Raw genomic sequence first — 5,693 nt, 5'->3', positions numbered from 1 at the left:
ATGAAATGCTGAAAGGTATTCTTTAAGAAGAGGAAGAAGAAGAAAAACGTAAAGATAAAAATTATGTACAACAAAGTGGCAACAAATACATATCTATCAACAAGTGAATCTAAAAATTAAGTGAATTAAAAATATGAGGAACAGATTAAACTGGCAAATATAATAGAATTGGGGCATAGAAAGAGAATGGACTGATAATTCTCCTCAGAGGGAAAGGAGTGTGAGGGGTGCAGGAAGAGACTGGGCAAAATTATACACATATGGATGAGGACAGTGGGTGGGAGGTAAGTGCAGAGGGTGAGGTGGGGAACAAGGTGAAGGGAAGCTATGGGAGGAAAAAGAGGAACAACTGTAATAATCTGAACAATAAAGATTTATTAAATTTAAAAAAAAGAATACACTTCAGCATCCTATGTAATAAAAGTGTAATAGGCAAATTGACTATACCTCAGCTACACCCACCAGCCACTGCCACAAAACCAATCAGGAGTGAATATGCAAATTAACCCAAATCAAGATGGCTGCGGCATGGAGAGAGCAGGAGGGAGGCTTGAGTTTCCCTGGCGATGGAGGAAGCCAAGCTTTCTGCATGGCCCAGGTCTCCACTCAATGCTACAAAGTTTCAATTATAGAAGATAACTAAATTCTAACAAAATGGCGGCCGCCATGGAGTTGGAGAGAGCAGGAGGCTAGGGTTTCCCTTGGCGATGGAGGAAGCCAAGCTTTCTGCAGCCCTGGCCTGCCTTGGCCTCCGTTTAAGGCTACAACTTTCAATTATAAAAGATAAATAAGTCCCAAAAGAAATGGCTGTGGCCATGTGCATGAAGCAAGCAGGAGGCATGGCAACAAAGTTTAAATTATAGAAGATAAATAAATCCCAGATACCAGAGCCTCTGCTTGGGTCTCTGGGGGGCATGGCCGGCCTACAAACCACCACAGGCCCCTCACTCAGGCCACCCAACGCTCCAAAGGCACCCTGATCTGGGACACCTTCAGAGCAAACCAGTTGGCTCCTGCTCGTGCAACAGGCCTCTATCCTATCTAATAAAAGAGTAATATGCAGATGGCTGTCCCCATGTGGACACAAGATTGCCACCACAAGATGGCCAGCAGGGGAGTGTAGTTGGGAGGGACAATGCCTGCAAGGGAGGGCAGTTGTTGGTGATCAGACCTGCAGGGTAGGGCAGTTAGGGGTGACCAGGCCAGTATAATAGTGAAGATGGGGATGACTGGGCCTGCAGGGAAGAGCAGTGGGGGAGACCCAGTCCTGCAGGGGAGAGAAGTTGGGGATGGGGGGGGGGGGCATGCCTGCAGGGGAGGGCATTTAGGGGCAAACAAGCTGGCAGGGGAGCAGTTAGGCATCAATCAGACTGACAGGGGAGTGCTTAGGGGGTGATCACGCTGGCAGGCAGAAGTGGTTAGGGGCAATCAGGAAGGCAGGCAGGCGAGCAGTTGGGAGGCAGTAGTCCTGGATTATGAGAGGGATGTCCTACTGAGATTGGGCCTAAATGGGCAGTTGAACAACCTTCGAGGGGTCCCAGATTAGAGAGGGTGCAGGCTGGGCTGAGAAACACCCTGCATCCTCCCTGCATGAATTTTGTGCACCAGGCCTCTAGTTTCATATAATACTGGTTTGGTGGTAAATCCTTTAGCTTTTTTTCTTTTCTTTTCTTTTTTTTTTCTTTTCTTTTCTTTTTTATCTGACCTTCAATTCTGAATGATAGCTTTGCTGGCTAGAGTAATCTTGGTTGTAGATTCTTGCTATTCATTACTTTGAATATTTCTTGCCACTCCTGTCTGGCCTGCATAGTTTCTGTTGAGAAATCAGCTGACAATTGTATAGGTGCTCACTTGTAGATAACTGTTTTTCTCTTGCAGTTTAAAAAAATATTTTATTGATTCTTTTTACAGAGAGGAAGGTAGAGGGATAGAGAATAAGAAACATCAATGAGAGAGAAACATTGATCAGCTGCCTCCTGCACACCCTCTACTGGGGATGTTCCCACAACCAAGGTACATGTCCTTGACTGGAATCAAACCTGGGGTCCTTCAGTCTGTAGGCGGACCCTCATTCCACTGAGCCAAACCGGTTAGGGCTCTCTTGCTTCTTTTAATATTCTCTCTATGTCTTTTGTTCTTGGCATTTTAGTTATTACTAGAGGCCTGGTGCACAAAATTTGTGCAAGGGGCTGGGTGGAGGGTGTCCCTCAGCCCAGCCTGCAACCTCTCCAATCTGGCATCCCTCTCACATTCCAAGACTGCTGGCTCCCAACTACTCGCATGCCTGACTTCCTGATTGCCGCTAACCACTTCTGCCTATCAGCCCGATTCCTCCCTTACCACTCTCCTGCCAGTTTGATTTATGCCTAACTGCTCCCTTGCCAGCCTGTTTGCCCCTAACTGCACTCCGCTGCAGGCCTCGTCATCCCTAACTGCCCTCCCCTGAAGGCCTGGTCACCTCTAACTGCCCTCCCCAGCAGGCCTGGTCCCTCCTCAACTGCTCTCCCTGCAGGTCTGGGTCCTCCCCTAACTGCCCTCCCCTGGAGGCTTGATTGCTCCCAACATCCCTCCCTTGCAGGCCTGGTTCTTCTCAAATGCCTTCCGCTGCCTGCCTGGTCCCTCCCAACTACCCTCCTCTGCTGGCCATCTATGGTGTCCATCTTGTGTTCACATAGGGGCAGCCATCTTGTGTGTTGGAGTGATGGTCATCTGCATATTACTCTTTTATTAGATAGGATAGAGGCTTGGTGCACGGGTGGGGCCCAGCTGGTTTTCCCTGACGGGTGTCCAGGATCAGGGTGGGGGTTCCCTTTGGGTGTGGGGTAGCCTGGGTGAGGGGTCTGTGGTGGTTTGGTAGGCCATCCACACACCGTGTCCACCCAAGCTGAGGCCCTGGTATCTGGGATTTATCTTCTACAACTGAAACTTTGTAGCCAAGGCAGGCAAGGTTGTACAGAAAGCTTGGCTTCCTCCATCACTGGGGGAAACCCTAGCCTCCTGCTCTCTCCAGCTCCATGGCTTCTACCATTTCTGTTGGCATTTATTCTATAATGGAAATTTTGTAGCAGTGTGTGCTGAAAGCTTGGCTTCTTCCATTGCTGGGGAAATCGAAGCCTCCCTCTTGCTGTCTTCTGGCCACAGTCATCTTGGTAGGGATTAATTTTCATACTCACTTCAGAATGGCTGGTGGGCTCATGCATGTAGTGGAGTGATGGTTAATTTGCATATTATTATTATTTTTTTATTAGATAGAATGTGTCTTGGTGTGGTCCTCCTTAAATTCCTCTTGTTTGAGGTTCTCTGTCCTTCCTGAACTTGTAAGTCTATTTCTTTCACCAGGTAGGGGAAGTTTTTGGTCATTATTTCTTCAAATAGGTTTTCAATATCTTGCTCTCTCTCTTCTTCTGGCACCCTCATAAATCTGATGTTGGTACGCTTGAAGTTGTCCCAGAGGCTCCTTACACTATCTTCACCTTTTTGGATTCTTTTTTCTTTTTGCTTTTCCTGTTGAGTGTTTTTTGCTTCTTTGTATTTCAAGTCTTTGACTTGATTCTTGTGATCCTCTGGTCTGCTGTTAGATCTCTGCATAATATTTTTTATTTCAGTCAGTGTATGCTTAATTTCTAATTCATCCTTTTTCATATCCTTGAGGGTTTCACTAAATTTATCAGACTTTCCTAGAAAATTATTGAAAAATCTTATAACCATGGTTTTGAACTCTGTATCCAGTCATTTGCTTTCCTCCATTTATTTCATATACAATCTATTTTTTTTTGTGCTCATATTTTGGCTGCTTCCTAGAGTTGACAGAGTGACTTTGTGTGCTAAGACCCAGTCGCTCAGCTTCCTCAGTTACCTGAGCTGGACACTTTTCGGGTGCACCCCTGTATGGGCTGTGAGCACAGTTTTATTGTAAATAAGCCTGGATTGTTGTTGGTATCACCTCCAGGTCAATTGGATATGAGTATCAGTTGTGACTACGCTGGGAGAACTTCTGTGCTGGAGACACTCTTATGTGAGCAGACTTGCAAAAAGCCTCTCTGCTCAGCTGGGATGGGGAAGAGTCTCAGAGCAGAGCAGACAGCATTGATTTCCTGTCAGCCCTGCCCTAATAGGGCCTTGTGTCTCAGTGCCCAGTGGTAATTGCTGCAAGCACCTCTGAGCAAAAGCTGTCCTTGAGTTCTGCCTGTTGCCAGACAGTCTAGTTACTCCCTATAGGAGACTGAGTCCCCAGAGTCTCGTCTGTAATTGGAGTTCAGTGCAGTCAGGAGCTTTTGTCTTCCTCCTATTTGAGAAAGCCAGCCACGTACTCAGTTGCCAGTCATTTCTACACGCGTGTCTCAGTACCCCTTCCTCCTACAGCTCACCTGAGTCTCAGTGTGCTTTTCTCTTTCCTTCTAGTTGTAGAATTTCTATTCTGCCAGACTTCCTGTGATTCTGGATGATGTCTGTTTTGTCTTTTAGTTATAGTTTTTAAATTGTTGTGCAGCAGTTTAGGTGTTTACCTATGCCGCCATCTTGGTTTCTCCTCTATACTTTTACTCTTTTTTTTTCTTTTAGTTTTAAGCTGTTCTCTCTCTCTCTCTTTCTCTCTCTCTCTCTCTCTCTCTCTCTCTCTCTCTCTCTCTCTCTCTCTCTCTCTCTCTCTCCACCCTGGCTTGCTTGCATTTTTAAAAAATACATCTTTATTGTTCATATTATTACAAAAGTTCCTCATTTTTTCCCCCTCCACCAGGTTCCTACCTCACCCTCTGCCCTTTCCCCACCCCCCATTGTCCTCATCCATAGGTGCACAGTTTATGTTCAGTCTCTTCCCGCACCACCCTCTCCTCTTTTCCCCGAGAATTGTCAGTCCACTTCCTTTCCGTACCTCTGATTCTATTATATTCAACAGTTAATATTATTCATCAGGTTTTTTAATTCCCTTGGTTTTTAGATTCACTTGTTGATAGTTACATATTTGTTGTTCATAATTTTTATCTTTATTTTCTTTCTCTTCCTAAAGACCCCCCTTCAGCAATTCATATAATTCTGGTTTGGCGGTGATGAACTCCTTTAGCTTTTTTAAATTTTTTTATTTGTGATGCTCTTTATCTGGCCTTCGCTTCTGAGTGATAACTTTGCTGGGTAGAATATTTTTTGCTGTAGGTTCTTGCTATTCATCACCTTGAATATTTCTTGCCATTCCCGTCTGGCCTGCATGGTTTCTGTTGAGAAATCAGCTGACAATCATATGGGTGGTCTTTCATACCTGCTTTTCTCTTGTTGCTTTTATTTATTTATTTATTTTTTATTTTTTTTATTTTATTATTTTTGGAACGAGGAGGGAGCCTACCCTCGACCCCCCTGGGAAAGGGGCCGCGTCCACCGCCATCCACCCCCGCTTCCCGAAGGCCCCGGCGGGGTTCGCAGAGAGGAGGCAACGGCTGCCGGGCGGGGCGCGCGTGTGTATGCCGTGCGCACGGTTCTCCCTCCTCCTTCCTTCCCCTCGGACGCTGCGCTGCAGCCGCGGCGGGAGGGCGTCAGTTCCCCCAACCCGGTGGGGAAGGAAGCGAGGCCGCGAGAGAGCGAGCGAGACAAACCCTTGGGTCGAGGGCTGACTTTCAATAGATTGCAGCGAGGGAGCTGCTCTGCTACGTGGTTTAGCGCCAGGTTCCCCACGAACGTGCGTTGTGTGAAGGGCATGGGGGCGG

This window comes from Pipistrellus kuhlii, unplaced genomic scaffold, assembly GCF_014108245.1.
Source record: "Pipistrellus kuhlii isolate mPipKuh1 unplaced genomic scaffold, mPipKuh1.p scaffold_m20_p_1, whole genome shotgun sequence".
In the NCBI taxonomy this organism is placed as follows: domain Eukaryota; kingdom Metazoa; phylum Chordata; class Mammalia; order Chiroptera; family Vespertilionidae; genus Pipistrellus; species Pipistrellus kuhlii.
The sequence above is the reverse complement of the archived record's forward strand: the minus strand, read 5'-3'. Positions refer to the sequence as shown.